Source organism: Dipodomys merriami, unplaced genomic scaffold (assembly GCF_024711535.1).
Source record: "Dipodomys merriami isolate MVZ:Mamm:240054 unplaced genomic scaffold, mDipMer1.0.p SCAF_11, whole genome shotgun sequence".
Taxonomy (NCBI): domain Eukaryota; kingdom Metazoa; phylum Chordata; class Mammalia; order Rodentia; family Heteromyidae; genus Dipodomys; species Dipodomys merriami.
The window spans coordinates 8,364,829-8,384,971 of NW_027202382.1; the positions used below are offsets into that span (position 1 = coordinate 8,364,829).

General features: G+C 36.3%; 1 long non-coding RNA gene across 2 annotated transcripts in view; it reads left to right on the forward strand.

Annotated features, from left to right (window-relative positions):
• The window catches only part of LOC138815993 (uncharacterized), a 152,581-nt gene that overhangs the window by 47,490 nt on the left and 84,948 nt on the right, over positions 1 to 20,143 (forward strand). Inside the window, exon 3 of one of the 2 annotated variants that reach the window (XR_011368533.1) lies at positions 6,128 to 6,315. The exons of the other annotated variant lie outside the window; for it this stretch is intronic. This is a non-coding gene — a long non-coding RNA (uncharacterized lncRNA). The remainder of the gene's footprint in view (positions 1 to 6,127; positions 6,316 to 20,143) is intronic. 2 annotated transcript variants of the gene reach the window in all.

Below are 20,143 nucleotides of genomic sequence, written 5' to 3' on the forward strand. Positions count from 1 at the left end.
TCAACACAGTTTAGGAAAAAATAAAAATTTGCCCTTGTGATTCTTTCTCTTAAGTTGTGAGGAGGTTATTTAAATTGAGAATTATAGGATGATTCACTAAAAGGTAGTTTTATATAAAGTCAAGCCATGACTCTTATGGGTGTAAGAGTCATATGAGCATAAATTAAAGATGTTATGTAACTCATTAATGGGGGAACCACCAAAACATTACAAATTTGAGTGAGGATTTAAAGAAGCCTGTATATTTAAGCCATAAGAAATGTGAGATGAAGTTACAAAGACAGACTAGACTACCCTACTTCCTACTTATAATACATTCGCATTTCTATGCACAAGAATTGTTTTCATTATATATCCATTTTCTAGAAGTCACAGAGTTAAAAAGAAGGAGAAAATTCACAAAGGTGACCTAGACAACACTTTAGTTTGGTACCATTGACTCTCAATAATCTTTTCCTTTCAGTTCAATGTAGTTCATGCTTCCTGTCATTCTAAGCAAATCACTAGGGAAAAAAATGAATCTCTGCCTCCATTTTCACAGGACATTTTTTCTATGTGTCTGTATCTTCTTTTTATAAGGGCACCAATTATTTGGAATTTAGGATCTATTTTTATCCAGTATGGTCTTAACTTGACTATATTTACAAAGACTCTATTTTCAAATATGATGCTAGTCTTGGATTTCAGGTAGATTCAAATTCGAGGAGGGGGATACATTATTCAACTCATCACACATGGTGATAGCAAATGTAGGAGATATGAAGAATAATGTGCTTCTTACCAAAAGATTTCTAAGGAACTCTAAAGACAGGCCATTTTTTTTCAAGGCAACAAGCTTAAATGAGAATTCTCCAATTAAAGAGCAATTCTCTTCTGGATCACTTCCAAAACCCAAACCAAGCTAGCAAATGTGAGACCAGAATGCCAGGCCAACATGCCAGAGCCAGCAGTCCATTCAGTCTCCAGGATTCTGAAGAACCAGCTTTTAAATTTGGCTTTGCAGCCAATGAGCTGGGTGCCCACCACCTTATCTTCTATCCCTATCCAATGAGTCTTACTTCCTTCTTTTGTCAAATGGGGAAATACAGTAGAATATTTATAATTCCTCCATACTTCCAATGGTCTCTGACTTATTCACTCTCAGAAATGCAAATATCCAATTCAGTTATCAAGATGGGAGGAGATAGTCTTTTTAAATTATTCAAGGAGTCACACACACACACACACACACACACACACACACACACAGATTTTTCTAACGGAAGAGCAGAATATTTGGATTCTTCTTTGATAATTTTGTTTACTTACTTGCATTCCATTAAGATGAGGGCATTTTGTAACCCATCTTTTCCTGTGGCAGGAATGCATCCTCTCTTTCTACCTTTCTTCCATATGGCCCAGTGCTCATGGCCACAGCAGGAGGGTTTCTACATTGTGAAGGGCAGTTATTACTTTTTTTAAAGACATATTAACATTTATTTTTTAATACTTTAGATATTTAGATTGAGATGTGCAAACCACATCTCTTTCCCTTATATCTCTGATACAGACAATGGAGAGGTCAGCTGAACTCCACGAAAAACTAATTATCTTGGAAAGGAACATATCCAGCAGCCATCATAACTAGATTAACAAGAGTAGTGCCAAACAACAGTCACAAAAAGGTTGCTTTCTTCATCAATCTCTGGGCGCAAACCTAAGAATTTTAAATTATCTCTGATAACAATTAAACTCATAATAATTTGACACTCCAAACCTTATTTTATAGCAACATGGGAAAGTCAATCTACATGAAACCAAGTAGTTAGAATTCTGCTTTGGGGAGTGCATAATGGAGATCATTTCTTGTTGAATAATAGGCTTAGGCCTTGGCCTAATTTGCCTGTCCATCAAAATGAATCCTGAATATGCTGTAGTGCTCATCATCACACTTTTCCCACCCTAGAGACAAGAACCAGGGACTGAAGAAAGCCAAGCACGTTTGCCTCAGGTTCTCAGATTACAAACATTCATAGGTATTCAATGAAATGATCAATGATGAAATAACCTTTCCCAGATCTACCTTATTCTCTTCAACAAAACCATCCTTAATGTCCAACAAAACTTCCCTCAGTGAAATTTATGGTACTTCATTTCTGAAAAATTATCTCTATGGAAAATGCTCTGTAAGCTCTAAGATATTAAACACATGTAGATAAGTGTTTGGATCCCAGACTGTAAGAACTAAGTGTGTAGAGAACAGAAATTTAGAAGACCTTCTGCAAATGGTGGGAAATTAAATATTCCCTAAATATCACTGATAAATAAAATATTTTAAGAATGTAAATATCTTTCCTGAGACCAAAATATACATTGCATGCCTAGTATGGATTTATATAACAATGAAAAATAGAAAAAACATCTAGCCCATTCTATCTGCCAGGTGCTGTAACATAGATAGGAGGGGGGGGGGTAAATTATTTCCATCTACATCCTAATAGAGGACGACATACCATCATTTAAGCAATCACTGCCTCTGATATTGTACTATAAATGTCAAGACGAGAAAACTGATCTATTTAGTTTTTCAAAGCAAGACATTTAACGTAGAATATTCTTAAATTAGTTTTTACCCACATCACATAATATACTGTGATTTCTGAATGTCTGTAATGCTTATTAACTTATGACAACTAAAATCTGCTCAGGTATACTCATATGAACTCTTTCTTGTTTTAGGCTATGACATAGTTAAGGGCATGTAACCTAAATGGAATTGAACTGTCTTGTGCTATTTCTTGAAACATTTCAAGGAATACAAAAATGAAGCTAGCCTTTAACTACTCATTTCCCCTCAATGGTTCCAAGAGCTTTCTTGTCCTTGGCCCTAATGGATGTCTTTCACCCATCCGACCTCCATCAGCTGGCCTCCTCTCTTTTCTGAGCCAACTTATTTAGTTTTAATAACCTGCTTCCTACATGTCAACTCTCTTTGCCATGAAAACACCCTTGGGCTTGAAGTTCCTTTTCTGCTCTAATTGCTTTCTAGAGAGGATTTGCCTTCGTTGCTTTCGTGGTTTTCCTTTCTTGGGGAGAGAAAAGAACAGACAGAAAGAGGAAACCATGAGATCAATTTTTATACTAGAGTATATTCAATGAGAAAAATTCTAGCAATGTTAGTGCAACTCAATCTCTGACTTAACTGAAACGAATTATTCTGGAAAGCTTTTAAAAATCAGGTGTCTCAAGTATATTTTGTCTTCTTTTAGAAGCTTTACTTCTGGAAGTAGAAATGAAGGAGCATATGTAACGATGCTATTTTAAAACAATAAAGACAGGATATGGTTTTAGTTATTAGATTTGTGGAAACACAGACTTTGAGGTCTAAAGGTTCAGGTTCAACTTTAGCTCGTTGCATTGATCCAAAGGACATCACCATGCCACCTTCTCTAAATTGGGGTGATTAGAATCTCCCTGCAGAAGGATGGTGATTTATTAGATAGGTAAACAATAATTGTGATTTTTAACTTCATAATCATAATAGTTTGTGAACTAAGTCATTTAGCATTATTTCACGCCAAACAACTGAGCTAAAGAATTTTATACAAGGTGGGGCGCCAATGGCTCACACTTGTAATCCTAGCTACTCAGGAGGCTAAGATCTGAGAACCTGGGCAGGAAAAGTCCATGAGACTCTTATCTCCAATAAACCACTCAGAAAACCAGAAGTGATGCTGTGGCTCAAGTTGTAGAGCACTTGCCTTGAGCTGAAGAACTGAGGAACAATGCTCAGGCTCAGAGTTCAAGCCCCATGACCAACCAAAAAAATATTTACACATAATATTTAATTTATATAATTACTTACAAGATAGGAATAATGCATGTTAACTACTTACTGGAATACCTAATTTATAATGAGGTCTCAGAAAGAGCAATTATGGCTTTAAATGTTATTGTTCTAATTAGTCAATTTTACAATAAAGCTTATCCTTGTGGGAAGCAATTTTATCATGGGCAGAAATTATAGAGAAAGGATGCAGATGTGTTTTAGAACTACAGCTAATACATGTAGTTTTCATTCAAGGAGAAAGACCAAAACGATACAAGGTATGATTTTAAAAAGAGCAAGGAGGAAGATTCTGAACTAGACTACAGAAGCACAGGCATCTCTATATGTTACCAAATTACTAATCTACACTGACAAATATTTAGCAAAGGATCAAGGATTCAAACTTTTCCAGGTGGTACTTAAGGTGAGTTTTTCCAGCTGTCCCAGCAGGATAATTTCTGTGATTTCCCCACCATGACACCCATGATGATGTCAGTTTGTGATGCTATCTGATGGCAGAAACCATCAACCATGTCCTCTAGTTCACTCATGACCACCTAGGAAGCCCCACAAAAATGATAACAGATGTTTTTATGAGGCAGCTGTTCAGCCATTCAAGGACCTCTTTGCCCTATTCCTGAGTGAAGAGACAAAAACATGTTTGATGATGCTTCAAATTCTTTGATGAGGTGGTTGGGGAAGTGGGGGGGGCGGCAATTATGACAGCCTACAAGTCTAAAATTAAAAGAGACTAGAAGAAGAAAATGCACATTTTTAGAATAAAGACTTTTAGGGCAAGTAAGTCTCAGATAAAATGTAATGAATCAACACTTAATCAAGTGTAAAGAGAATTTAATTAGTCATTTCCTATTTTGAGAAAGGAGAACTAGACACATAGGATGCTAAGAGTGCCAGGAAATCTAGAATAACGAAAGTGAGAAGCCCTTGTGTGAGCAGGACTGAGTTATTCACCTATTCTGAGGTGTGCTTTCCAGGTCAATAGAGGGTCAGAGCAGCCCCACATTGAGCTAACAGGGCTTATACTTAAGAAAGTAAGTGCAGCTACCTAGAGGAAGCTGTTTGGCATTCTTTTTTCCCCCTGTTTTATTTTGTTTTAAAGTATAATCTCTTTCTTCAAAAAAAAAATATTGAGTAGAAACTGTCATTTGATCTCAAACAAGTACCTTTTCTTTGTGGGCCTAAAGTTGAAGAATAATCAAGAATCTGATACCAACTTACTCTTGCAATCCAGAAAGTTGTAATTTACCGAGGTATAACTTTGTCTTCCCCGCCCAGAGATCTGAAAAACAAAATACAGACTGGAAGGGAGATGAATCCAGGAGATAATCTGGGTTAATGTGACACAAGAGAAGACCTTAATTTAGACCGAGAAGACAACTAAGAGTAATAAAATTATTTTTTCAGCATCAGAAAGGAGAGAACAAAGTATTCTTGAGGAGTTTATTAGATCCCTTTAGGTAAAGCCATACTAATATTGCTCAAGGGGTAAGCTAGTGTAACAGTAATTTCTAAGGTATCCCTCAGAAATGGGGTAGACTAGGGAGGGGTGTCAAAAGTTACCACTCAACATATTGCTGAAAACCTTGTCATTTTATTTTTACCATGATAGATGGGGATTATAGTAAATTTCAAACACAGGTCTCAGAACTGAAAATTAGACATCAAGGAGTAGCATGAAAGAAAGAAATAGTGCTGCTGAGTGATTTTTTTTATTGTGAAAATACCATACAGAGGGGTTACAATTACATGGGCAAGATAATAAGTACATTTCTTATCAAACATTGTTGCCTCCTCCTTTGTTTCCCCTTCCCATCCCTTTCCATCTCCCTCCCCACCCTTCCCACCAAAGTTGTAAAGTTCGTTTTTCTACATAACAATTTGTACATCTCATTGTTGTAATGGGTCCACCTGTATCCCTATTTCAACAATTTGTTTTTTCACTTCCCCTCCACAAATTATACCAACATCAAATACAGTGAAACAGGGGTTATACTGTGGGGGAGGGACATACAAAGCAACAAAGAAGTCATCTTATAAATATGTTAGAATCAATCACATGAAAGAAAAAACATTTGAATCCTTATCTTGGGCTCATTTCACCTAACATCAACTTATCTGACCTTTTCTGCTTGTCTCAGACATACACTAGTTATTGCAAATAAGGGAAACCATGAATGCTTTGTCAGCAAAGGAGGAAGTGTTTGCAATTTGAGCAGATGAATGAAAGAGAAGAAAAGGGAAAGGAGAGCAAATCCTTCAAGATTCCACACAACGGTTTATCTCTACTCTCTTTTTAAGGCTTTTCATCTATTGAGTGAACATCAGAGCAGATGCTGGAGTAAGAGAAGTTGAAACAGGCTTTATAAAAGTGAAAATGAGCTTATGGCTCATGCCTACAATCTAGGTAATGGTAGTGTGCAGCAGTCAGTACACACCTTTGATCCCGGTAACTAGAAGAAGACTACAGTAAGAGGACCAAGGCTCAGGTGAGGATCAAAATAGAATGCAAGACTCAATCCTAAACATAAACAGCAAACATCAGGTCTAGAGGTGTGGTTTAAGTAGTAGAATACCAACCTTAGTGTGAGGCCCTGTGTTCAAACTTGAGTATTGTCAAACAAAATGAAGAAAACAACAACTGGTATTTCTCACTATGATATGAGCATAAAAAAATCTACTTTGGTTTAGCTTTTAAAACTGTATCACTTAGCTAGGTACCAGTGGCTCTTGCCTGTAATCCTGGCTACTCAGGAGGCTGAGATCTGAGGATCATGGTTCAAAGTCAGCTGGGTCAAGAAAGTCTGTGAGACTCTTATCTCCAATAATCCACTCATAAAACAGGAAGTGGCGCTGTGGCTCAAGTGGTATAGCACTTGCCTTTAGTTGAGGAGCCGAGAGATAGCACCCAGGCCCAGAGTTCAAGCCCATGACTAAACAACAACAACAAAAAAACTTGTGTCACTTTCTTGTAACATAACATTTTGAATTAAAATTTTTACTGTAGGGGCTGGGAAGGTGGCTCAGTGGTAGAGCGCTTGCCTTGCATGCATGAGGCCCTGGGTTCCATTCCTTAGCCCCACATAAGCAGGGAAAAAAAGGCTGGAAGTGGCGCTGTGGCTCAAGTGGTAGAGTGCTAGCCTTGAGCTGAAGAGCTGAGGGACAGTGCCCAGGCCCAGAGTTCAGGTCCCACGACCAGACCCAAACCCTTCCCCCCCAAAAAAAAATTTACTGTAAAGTCATTGTAAATAGATTGCATGTTGAATTTTCTTTTAATTAAGAGAGCAGGCAAACTAAGTCTGACACAATACTAAGAGGATACTCAAAGGGAATTCCATTTTTGACTTTCCCTAGATATATTAGATGACGCCCCAGTCCATGAATGACTTCCATGACTAGCAAAACAGAGTTCCTAGTAGTCACAGTAAGACATTACAGAGCTTGGGAAAAGGAATGGAGGAGGTTTTTGCCTGTGATATGTGTCAGCCCTAAAACCTGAAGACCAACCTCTTCTGCAATGGATGATGAATAAGCCCCCAGGGAAATCAGCCTCCTTGCTAGGTTTATAGGAAGCATCTTTTACATAGTGTGTCTACTAAGAAAGGAAAATACCTGTCTGTTGAACCTGCAACACAAAGTATGCTGTTGGCAAGTCTGAAAACAAAAAGGAAATTTTTTCCACTGGAGCATGTAATGCTCCTTCCCAAAGAGGAGACTTGGAACTGTGGAACAATTTAAACTGCTTAGGGTGCCAGTGCCTGCGTGCTGCTTGTCAACTTAATTTATGGCTGTGTGTAATTGGGTGGTTGCTTTTCTCCTAGAAAGATGAAATAGCCATGCCAAGAGAGATGGGTATCTCAGGGTTTCTAATATAGAGATAAAGATCTTATTTTTAGTGTGAAAAATACATGGAGGTGGTAGGCAGAGATCAAGCTTCTGAAGGTACAGAAAAAAAAACAAAAGAACTGTGAAAACACTTCAGAAAATCCAAGGCCTACTTCCTCAAATGTTTTGAAGAGTTAACTTTTGAATCTCCTCCAAATAGCCAAATGGGATGGTTTGCTTCTTTTAAATTCTCTTAAGTTATGTTGAGATAGTTCCGGCAACTAAAAGTCAAGTGTTTTTTCATGTAAACCCCAGCAATGTGGAAGATTCATTTTTAGTATTCTCTTTAAAATGAGCTTTATTCCAGCTCTGTAATAAACTCGTAAGTCTCCATAACAGTTATGATTAATCAAAGAAGTTGGTTATACAATATCAGATTGATTTCAAATTAAGTTCTTACTTCAGATCCATAGGGCAGGAAATGCTTTGGGCTAGATAAAAAATTTACAGGAATGAGGGTCTTAGGCACTTGAGAGAAACAAATGGTAACACTAATCTCCCAGGCTGGGCTCTTCTTAGAAAATAAAGCTTCTGTTAATACTGTTGTAAAAGGAGCAACAGTGGACAGGACACTACTTGGAAACCAAAACCATGACATGGGTTGCTTAAGCCAAAGAGCCTTGGTATGCATAACACAAAGTATGGTATGTAAAAACATCAGTGGTCCTAAAGGTCATTGCCTAAGACAGTTTTAGATCTCTCCATAAAAGATTGATCTTATGTTTTCGTGTTTTTTCCCCCAAATTGGAGAAGTCTTGCTCAAAGATGGAAAAGTAGTTGAGGAGAATTAAGTTTCCGTGAACAGGCTGTGTCTAATATGCTGTGTGCTAGGTTGTGTTGAATATCTTGTTGGTACTCCAGCATCTAGGCAAATGAGACTGTTTGCCACGAGACTAGAATAATGAAATTTGTTCCCAGCATTACCAGTTCCAAAGATTTGGGGAAACTCCTTATTTTACAAGTGTTTAAGCAAATGACAATGGTTAAATGACTCTGCTAGTCTAGTCAATTGAAAGCATAACCCAAACCAGAACCTAAGCCACTATTTGACTATGAAAGAAAATGAAGTTTCTTTGAAAGAGTCTTTTGATGATCTCTAGAAGCATAAAGAAAATGAAATCAATTAGAAAATAAGAAACAATTTAGTTTAGGACATATTCTTTGTAAACCCCCATTCTCAAATCTGTAAGTACAGCTTTACATCTTGTTGTTGTTATTTTGCTAATCTGGTTTCCTAAAGTAAGTCAGTGAGACAATAAAAAGTGAGCTCTCCACTGCTAACAAGTGAGGTTTATGATGGAGTATTTTTCTCTTCTGACCAAAAGAGGCAATGTAAATGAAGCAAATTTAGACAAGTTTGTGGATGAGGACCAGTTAAACATTTTCCATCATTCAGATGACATTCTGAGACAAACTGCATTGTCCTTTTTTAATATTGTTCTGAAACTACATTCTGTCTTAAAAAGTTCAACAGAAGAAACAAGTCATGATATAGTTCAAGGCTTGCCAAGCATCATTCTCTACCTTAGCCATATTCACTTAAAGTGGAAAATAAACAAACCGTGAAGCATCAGAATTTCTGTTCAAGACAAAAACTTAACAGTGAGGTAGAAATGTCAGTTTCTACTGTCTACAAGTTCAGTAGTGGTATTCTAGTAAGTAGTTTCTGCTTCAAGAAGTTTTGATGATTAAGCAATTTGATTTGGTAGGATAAGAAGACAGGAACAATAAGGTATTGTAGAGTAAATAACTGTGCCAGTAACTTGAGCAGAGTGATGACATTCTGAAGAGGCCCAGTACTTTGTCTTGAGCTCACAGAGAGCAATCAATCATTGGGATTTCCTATAGCCTCTTAGGTTGGCAAGATTTCTGTGTAAGACTTAGGTCTCCAACTTAATCTAGTTAGGATAAAGGCAGGAATGAGACTCTGATTGCTCATGCAGCTTCTATCACAATCTAGAAAAATCTTTGAGTATACTCAGACCTGTACTGAACCATTGTTCTTGTTACAAAGAGATTCTTCTATTATTCCTCTAATCATTTGAGAACCATCTAGACAGTGATAAATTCATTATGCAAGCTTTTGAAAAGATTTTTTTTCTTATCTAAAAAGTGCCAAGTACACACATTTTTCTTCTCAGTGTTTTCCTATCACATGTCTGAGAGTAGCATAGAAAAATATAAAGTACCCAGTAGTATCATAGAAGAAATCTCTAAAGCAACTCTGCAATGACTTTTTTCCCAAAAAAAGAAACTTAAATATGCTCTAAGAGTCAAGATATTCCAAATTCCTTTGATTTAGATAAGTTTGACAAAGCCTGAGTAAATTAACTAAAGGGCCTAGGGCTTTGATTTGACTGATTTTCTTCTAAAGGCATCCAAGTGCAACATATTGCCATGGACTCATTTTTTCTTAGAGAAATAACTTTGAACTATTTGTGGCTATTCAAGTATACATTTACTTAACTTATATTTTTAGGCCATGAAGGTGATATGATCACTAGCTCTGCCTGTGTGCCTCTATAGAACAGGTTCAAGGAAGTTCCTTCATACCTTCTAACATGTGAAGATAGAGATAGAAAGTATAGTCTATGAATCATGAATTGGATTCTCACTAAACACTGGTTTTGTTAATTCATTGATCTTAGATATTCCTAAAATATGCAAATAAACTTGTGTTGTTCATTAGTCATGGCCCAGCTTACAGTATTTTGTTAAAATTGCTAAAGAATCTCAGGCAAAAAAAAAAACGTGTGAATGGAAGAGGAAAACAAATGAAACTATCAGCATGATTCAGATGAGAAGTGATGGCAGTTGAAATATTGTCCAAGAGTCAACATAGTAGAGCAAATGTGAGGGACATCACTGTAATAGAGAATACAGAAGCAAACAGTTGTTTAAATCCAATTAGAGAGGAAGATGGTGAAGGTACACCCGGGGACTAACTGAGCTCACCCCTGAGGGTTAACTATCTAAAACTCTCTCCAGAGTTGTAGTGTTCCAGGAAATAGTCCATGTCTAGAGAATCACACAAAGTGAGCTGCAACTGTACACAGGTTTTGGCCAGAGGTGAAAAAATACAGGCAACCTGTTTAAGAAGACAGATTTGAGCAGAGCAAATTTGGCCAGAGGCAGTGGCCACCACTGCCACAGCACCAGCCAGAGGGAGCCAGGACACAGGCACCAGAACAAGAGTACACATGGCTTCTCTCTCACTTCCAGTGTAAACTGGGTGACTAGGAGTGGAAATCCAGATCCTGTTGGCCACAAATAGACACAGATTATGAATGGTCCAAAATAACAAGTGAACGTGAGGATATAACAATTCTAAATATCTATGCACTAAATGTGGGAGCACTCAATTTCATCAAACAAACAATATTTATCCTGAAGGCACATATAGATCCAAACACATTGATTGTTGGTGACTTTAACACAACACTGTCATCTCTGGATAGATCATCCCAGCAAAAACTCAATGAACATCAGAACTAAACAACTGCATAGACAAACTAGACTAAACAGACATCTACAGAACATTTCACCCAACAGCATCAGAATATATGTTCTTCTTGGCAGCATATGGAACATTCTCCAAAATAGACCTGATTTTAGATCACAAAGAAAATCTGTGCAAATTCAGAAATATTGAAAATTATCCCTGCATCCTCTCAGACCACAATGGAATAAAATTAGAGTTCAACACCAAAAGCCACCATAGAAAATTCTGTAACTTAATGGACACTGAACAACACATTGTTAAATAACCAGTGGGTCATTGAAGACATCAGAAAGGAAATTCAAACATTTACAATATTTAACAAAAATGAACACACAGAATACCATCTCCTCTGGGATACAACAAAGATAGTACTCAGAAGAAAATGTATAGCTCAGAGTTCCTACATGAACAAATTGGAGAAATCTCAAACCAACAATTTAATGATGTACCAAAAGCTCCTTGAAAAAGAGCAACAAGCCAAACCCCAATCCAGCAGACAGAAACAAATAATTACAATAGAATCAGTATTAAATGAATTAGAGTCCCAAAAATAGTAAGGATCAACAAAAAAAGAATTTGTTCTTTGAAAGAAATTAACAAAACTGACAGACTCTTAGCAAATATGACAAAAAAAGGAGAAGAGAATACATTAAATAAATGGAATCAAAGATGAGAATAAGAACCTTATGATAGAAATAAACAAGTTTCAGAAAATTATAAGGAAATACTTTGCAAAGCATTATACTAACAAACTCAAGAACCTGGACATACATAAATTAAACCAAGAAGACCTACACCAACTAGACCTATTTCAATATTGAAATAGAAATGGAAATAAAAAACCTCCCATCCAAGAAAAGCCCAGGACCAGATTGACAGCAAATTCTATAAGGCCTTCAAAGAAGAACTCACTCTAATGCTTCTCAAACTCTTCCATGAACCCTCATTCTAAAACCAGATAGGGACACATCAAAGAAAGAGAACCATAGACCCATTTCTTTAATGAACATTGATGCAAAACTTCTCAATAAAATTCTGGCCAAGGATTTCAACAACTAATCAAAAAAATCATATACTATGATGAAATGGGATTCATTCCAGGGATGCAATGCTGGTTCAATATGCACAAGTCAATTAATGTAATTCAACATGTCAATAGGAGCAAGGACAAGAACATAATCATCTTAATAGATGCAGAAAAAACATTTGACAAGATCTAATACCCTTTTATGATGACAGCTCTGGAGAAACTAGGAATCTATGGAACAAATTTCAATATAAAAATAGTATAATAAACGTACAGACAGCATTATACTGAGTGCTGAAAAGTTAAAACCATTCCCTCTAAAATCAGGAATGAGAGAAGGATGACCACTCTCTCCACCCCACTTCAATACAGTATTGGAATTCCTAGCCAGAGAAATAAGGCAAAAGACAAACATAAAGGAGATCCAAAGGGAAAGAAGTAAAACTTTTTCTCTTTGCAGATGACATCATCCTGTATTTAGAGAACCCCAAAGACTCCTCTTCCAAGTTACTTGAGCTGATCCCAAATTTTGGCCAAGTAGCAGGGAATAAAATTAACCCATGAAAGTCAGTAGCTTTTCTGTATGTCAACAACAAGAAGAATGAGGCTGAAATCAGGAAAGAAACTCCTTTTGTAATAGCCTCAAAAAAAAACCTAGGAATTAACTTATCCAAACATTTGAAAGACCTCTATAATGAAAACTTTGAAACCTTTAAAGAAAATTAAAGCAGACTTAAGGAAGTGGAAAAATCTCCCCTGTTCCTTGATTGGGAGGATTAACATGCTAGATACTATCTATAAATTCAATGTAATACCCATCAAAATACCAACAACAATCTTTAATGATATAGAAGAAGCAATCCAAACAATAAAAGTCCCCAAATAGATCCTTAGCAGGAAGAACAGTGCTGAAGGAATATCATTACCAAACTTCAAACTGTATTATAAAGCCATAGTTATATAGCAGATTGCTCAAGCTCTGTAGTAGGTTAATTTTGGTTCTATCTTTAATGGCTAGGAGTAACCTCTATCATCTGAATTACTGCAGAAACTAAGTTCAGAGTTTATGATGAGTTGATTGCTTAGTTTCCAAAGTTTCCTGCCTACTGTACATGGTTTGCTCTCTGAAGCTTTAAAGATAAGGTCCATGGCTTGCAAGATTTCTGCAGACTCCTTCCTCCTGTAGGGTAGTTTAATGCTAAGCAGAGTCTGAAATTGTTAAGCTAGCAAGCAGAGTTCTGGTTCCCTCAATTCTCCACCTGAAGTGAAAAACGTATCACTCTCTTTTCTTTCTCCACCCTTGAAAAATTCAGGTGACAACTTTTGGCTGGAACATTTGTTGCCCATAGATGTGTAAACTTCAAGGCTTCACTAGCGGAAGGAACCTGAACCAAAGGCCACAAAACTCAATGGGGCCAGACATGTCTCTCTATATGAAAAAAAAGGAAATTTCTAAAATGAGTATATCCCTTTTGCTGACAAAATATCCTTGATCAGCAATGCCATGGATACTTAGCACCAAGTACAAGGAGAGCAGAGAAGAACATCAAAAACAAAAACAAACCAGCAAATGGACCTTTTTCCTTGTCAGGCCACATAGCAGAAGAGAAAATTAATACTCTACTCAGAAAATGAAGTAAGATATACATAATAACAGATCAGAAATTATGATAAATATAATATAAATGAAAATGAGGAATATCAAACACTATGATCTCAGTAAAACATCAAATTTCTAAGATGAGATTTGAGGAATTAATCTATAAGTACCAAAAAAAAAGGTAAATGGTCTTAACTTTTGGTAAAAGAAGCATATTATATTAATGGAATAAAAACAAGAGCTAGCCATTTTCTGTCTGCAAGAAATTCATTTCACTGGCAAATACACAGAATGAAAACAAAACCATGGAAAACGATATCCCCCCCAAAAAAAAAAATTGTATTCAAGGGGCTGGGAAGGTGGCTCAGTGGTAGAGCGCTTGCCTTGCATGCCTGAGGCCCTGGGTTCGATTCCTCAGCACCACATAAGCAAAAAGAAAAAAAAAAGCTGGAAGTGGCACTGTGGCTCAAGTGGTAGAGCGCTAGCCTTGAGCTGAAGAGCTGAGGGACAGTGCCCAGGCCCAGAGTTCAGGCCCCATGACCGGACCCAAAAAAAAAAAAAAATCTTTTTTCACTATATTTGATGTCAGTATAACTTGTGGAGGAGATGGGGAAAAACCAGTTGTTTAAGGATACAGGTGGACCTGTTGCAACAATGCGAAGTACAAATTGTCATGTCCAAAACTAGCTTTACAACGTTGGTGGGGGGGGGGGGAAGGGGGGGGAAGGAGAAGGATTGGGATTGGGGGGAGGGGGAGGCTGGGAAGGGATGTGAAGGGTAAACAAAGGAGGAGGCTGCAATGCTTGGTAAGAAATGTACGCATTCTATATTTGATATCAATATATCATGTGGAGGAGATGGGGACAAACAAATCGTTTAAGGATTCAGGTGGACCTGTTGCAACAATGAGAAGTACAAAATGTCATGTCAAAACCAGCTTTACAATTTCGGTGTGGGGGGGGGAGGGGGGTATAATTGGGTGGGGGGAGGGGGGTAAAATTGGGTGGGGGGAGGGGGGAGGCAGGGAAGGGAAGTGAAGGGTAAACAAAGGAGGAGGCTGCAATGCTTGGTAAGAAATGTATGCATTATTCTGCCCATGTAATTGTAGCCCCTCTGTACAGTATGTTCTCAAATAAAATAAAATACAATTTAAAAAAAAAAAAAATAAAATGATGTTAAGTGAAATGAACTCCAAAAAAAAAAAAAAAAAAAAAAAGAAATGTACGCATTATCCTGCCCACGTAATTGTAACTCCTCTGTACAGTATGTTCACAAATAAAATAAAATAAAATTTTAAAAAAAATTTGTATTCAAAAAGCAAGCAGGAGTTAGTTAAGAGTAGTCCAAAAGAATCTTAGTCAGAAGTAATAAACACTACACATTAATAAACAGAAGAAATAATTATCAAGATATGCTAATTACACACATATATATATAATGTTGATGTACCCAATTTCAATAAATATAATCAACTAGTCATAAAGGGACATCTTCACAGATCCAATAATAGTGCCTTAAATCAGTATCTCCTCTACCCCTACTCTATCAGCTAGATCAGCCAGAACACAACAAAAAGATTTCAGAAAAAAAAGGATTTCAGAGTTAAACTTCACTATAGACTGAGACATCTATAGAATATTCTACCCAACAACTACATAATATACATTCTCCTTAGCAGTCCACAGAAATTTCTTCAAAATGGATAATATTTTACATCATAAAACTTGTCTTATCAAATACAAAACAAACAAATAATATCTTATATCTAATGTTAATGGAATAGATTGAAATGAAGAGCAAGAGGTGGTACAGAAAAACCTAATGAGGTTGAACAATACAGTTTAGACATGCCACTGAAGAAATTGGGAGAAATTTAAAAGTTCCTAAAATCAAATGAAAATGAACACACAAATTATGAAAATCTTTGGGACATAAAGCAATTTTAAGAAAGAAGTTTTATAATAATGAGTGCATACATTAATAAATCAGAGAGATCCAAATAAATGGTTTAATGATTAACCTCAAGGTCTTAGAAAACTAAGAACAAGTGAAGCCAAAAATTAGTAAATGGAAGAAATAATAAAGATTAGGTGAAATAATGAAATAGCACACCAGTGGTTCAAACAATACAGTAAAAAGAATCAATAAAAACCAATGTTGAATCTTTGAAATACAAACAGTACTGACAAACCCTTAACCAAGCAAAACCAAAAGAAAGAGATTTATATTAATAAAATTAGAGATGAAAATAGAATTTTATAAGAAAAGCCACTAAAATCCAGAAAATGATTAGGTACTATTTTGGAAACTTAATATTACAATAAAATGCAGAATAAATGGATACCATTTTAAAAACATATAACTTATTACAATTAAAGACGGAGGAACATGCCTGAAAATAATGTTTTAATTTTTATATAAAATATAAACATCATGCTAAATGGGAGAAATTAAAACTTCTTCATCTAAGATAAGAATAAGACAAGAGTGTCTACATTCTCCACTCTTACTTGGCATAGTGCTTGAATTCTTAGCCAGAGCAATAAGTCATGGTAAAGAAATAATGGGATATAAGAGTAAGTCAAATATCTGTATTTGCACACTATGTGGCCATATACTTAAAAGACCAAAAGACTCTACCTGAAAACTCTTAGTTACCATTAAACTAAGCAAAGTAGCTGGATATAATATCAATATGCAAACATCAGTTGCTTTTCTGTATACCACTAACAAACATGAATGATATCAGGAAAATGATTTTATAATAGACCCCAAAATATAATATATAGGAATAAACCTAACCAAACAAGTAAAAGACAACAGAATTTGTTCAGAAACAACAAAATTTGCCCTTTTATGTACCCAATAAGATTAGAACTGTAGTATTCTAATCTCAAATTAAAAGGGAGGACCTCATTCTAACATAAAAATCTAAGTCAATGAATTTGTTTCAAAATAAAATTATTTCAAGGTGTGAATTTATGTAATTCAATATGCATCACAGTTGACATAACACGTAGTGCATGGCAGCATTTCATATATTTTTCCAGTGAAGAATTCTCTGTGTGTTTGTGCTCATAGTATATTTCTGTCCAGGCTAGCTACATTTCTTCTTCTGCCAGCACAGTGGCTAATGGTTACCATATTGGACAATGCAATTGTATATGTTGACCATAGTCTTTATTACTCCTTCTACCATGAATTTAGTTCAAAAACAATACTCTGTGATGATAAATAAGGTATTTCATGTATACCTTAAAGATTTAGCATGATGGAACTAGAGGCATGGCTCATGTGGCAGAATGCTTACCTAACATGCGTGGTGGCCTGAGTATGCTCCCCAATAACATAAGTAAAATTGAAAAAGAGTACAAGAAAGAGAATGGAAAATAGAAAAGTAAGTAGAATTTAATAGAATGCATGAGGTATGGAGTCAAAACTATGGATAAACAGTATGCATAGATGAGCCAGAGCACAAAGAATCAGTACTAAAATCAGTAGTTCTAAGCATAACAGAGACACAAAGGAAACTTGGATCATGATAATAGCAATGTACTGAAAATGTGATTTTCCCAGTGAAACTATTCTATAATCTAAGATGTTACTTCAGTCTCCATGAAGTAGCTTCCAGTGTAGCTTATGAATAGGTTCCAATCATCCTTCATTATCATATTTCCCTTTCAATAATCTTCCATTATCTTATGTGAATATTGTGTGATATATAAAGCTACTTTATTTATACAACTTTTTCAATGCTATTGTTTAAAATTTATGAAGTATTCATTCTCTTTCCCTGAAAGAAAAAAAAAATTCCAAGTACCAACTTTACTTCCTTGACCCCTACAATATGAGACAATGTTTCTGTGGTTCTTACAGGCTTCTCTTCCATCTGTAATTAAATTCTCAGTGTCAGTAATGAGAATTCTTTCTCATGCTGTGTTCTCTACTTCAAACCACATTTTATCTCTGATTCCACCCACAGCTTTGTTTTGATTTTGGGGTTTTGTTTTGTTTTTAATCTCTAGATGGAGAGACATACAAGGATGGAGGACACAAAATTAGATACCCAACTAATTACGATTATCAATCATGATAGCAATTGAATAGTGTAAAGTTTGCATCTGTGTCTGCTCCCTTTATCTCTTTATCTCCCTTATATCTTTTTTAATATATATATTTTACTGTAAAGATACTGTACAGAGGGGTTACAGTTACATTAGTAAGGTAATGAGTACATTTCCTATGGAGCATTTTTACCCCCTCCTTTGTTTTTCCCCTACCATCCCTTCCCTCCCCAACTCCTTAGTTCTTCCCCTCCACACCCACCCCCTCCCCCTCACCTGAAATTGTAAAGCTCATTTTCAACATAGTGTCTTATATATCTCATTGTTACAATAGGCCAACCTGTATCCCTATTTAAGCATCTTGTTTTTTCCCTTCCCCAATCCAAATCAGAAAAATGTATATACAAGATGCAGGGCACTGGAATCAAATACAGTGAAAACAGGGGTTAAACTGTGGGGAAGAAACATACCAAAGAAACAAGAAAAATCACTGGGTGCCAGTGGCTCACGCCTGTAATCCTAGCTACTCAGGAAGCTGAGATCTGAGGATCGCGGTTTAAAGCCAGCCTGGGCAGCAAAGTCCATGAGACTCTTATCTCCAATAAGCCACTAGAAAACCGGAAGTGGTGCTGTGGCTCAAGTAGTAGAGTGCTAGCCTTGAGCTGAAGAGCTGAGAGACAGTGCCCAGGCCCAGAGTTCAAGCCCCATGACCAACAAAAAAAAGAAAAGAAAAAAAAGACAGAAAAAAAAATCACATAGTACATGATAAATGCGTTAAAAATAGCAAGAAAGAAAAAAAAACACAGATATTTCTTTGTTGCTTTGTATGTCCCTCCCCCACAATATAACTCCTGTTTTCACTGTATTTGATATTGGTATAATTTGTGGAGGGGAAGGGGAAAAAATTGTTTAAATAGGGATACAGGTGGACCCATTGCAACAATGAGATGTACAAGTCCTTATGTCGAAAATGAACTTTACAACTTTGGTGCAGGAAGGGGAGGTAAGGGATGGGGAGATGGGAAGGGATGGGAAGGGGAAACAAAGGAGGTGGCAACAATGCTTGATAAGAAATGCATACATTACCTTACACATGTAATTGGAACCCCTCTGTACGGTAGTTTCACAAAAATAAAAATAAAAAAATAAAGATAAAAACCACTTGTATCCCTATCTTCGGGTTCATGTCACTTATCATCTTATATGGTCATATGTACATAGCTTTTGACCTTTTCTGCTTGTCCTAGACATATACTAGATATTGCAAATAAGGGAAACCATGGGACCTATGTTTCTTTGGGCCTGGCTTACTTCACTTAATATAATTTTTTCAAAGTCTTTCCATCTCCTAACAAATGGGGCAATGTCATTCTTTCTGATGGAGGCATAGAATTCCATTGTGTATATATACCACATTTTCGTGATCCATTTGTCTACTGAGGGGCATCTGGGTTGGTTCCATATCTTAGCTATGGTAAACAATGCTGCAATAAACATAGTCGTGCTGCTGCTGGTAGCTTTAGTGTGGTCTTGTTTGTAATCATTTGGGTAAATGCCCAAAAGTGGGATTGCTGAATCATAGGGGAGCTCTATGTGGAGTCTTTTGAGGAAACTCCCTTTTCTTTTTCTCTTTATCTTCAGAGACTTCCATCCACCTACCTCCCTTTTTAAGGGTTTCCTTGTTAGCTAAAGGAAAAATACATTTGGTTTCATTTGTATCCTTAGGCAGCCCTTTGACTTTCTGTTCACCATACCTTAATGAGTAGGATTAACCCTAAAAAAACTTAAATATGTCCCCACAATAAAAATTATCTTCACTAATGGATGATCTGGAATGTTGAAAATCTCTTGACCAAAGGTTAGATGGCTATTACTATGCTTTACCTTAGTTTCTTCTCACTGTCTGTCTCTAGTGTTGACTAACTTTCACTAATTGACTCTAGTTCCACAGATGATACTTAAGTGCCTTTATGCATTGCTAAGTCAACTTTCATGCCTCTGTTCTATTATGTATGGACTTCTCAAGATTAACTCTTAAGGGGTAATTGATTTTTTTTTGTATCCTGGCATATGAGGAAATCTGTAGTATATCATATACACTGACATCATACAACAACATACACTGACAATCCCAACTTTAGCTTTAGAATATTTTAAGCAAATTACATGACACTATGCTTGTTTTCCAATATTTTGCTGTTTCTATTCTGCATATTAAGAACCTAGTATACAGAAACTA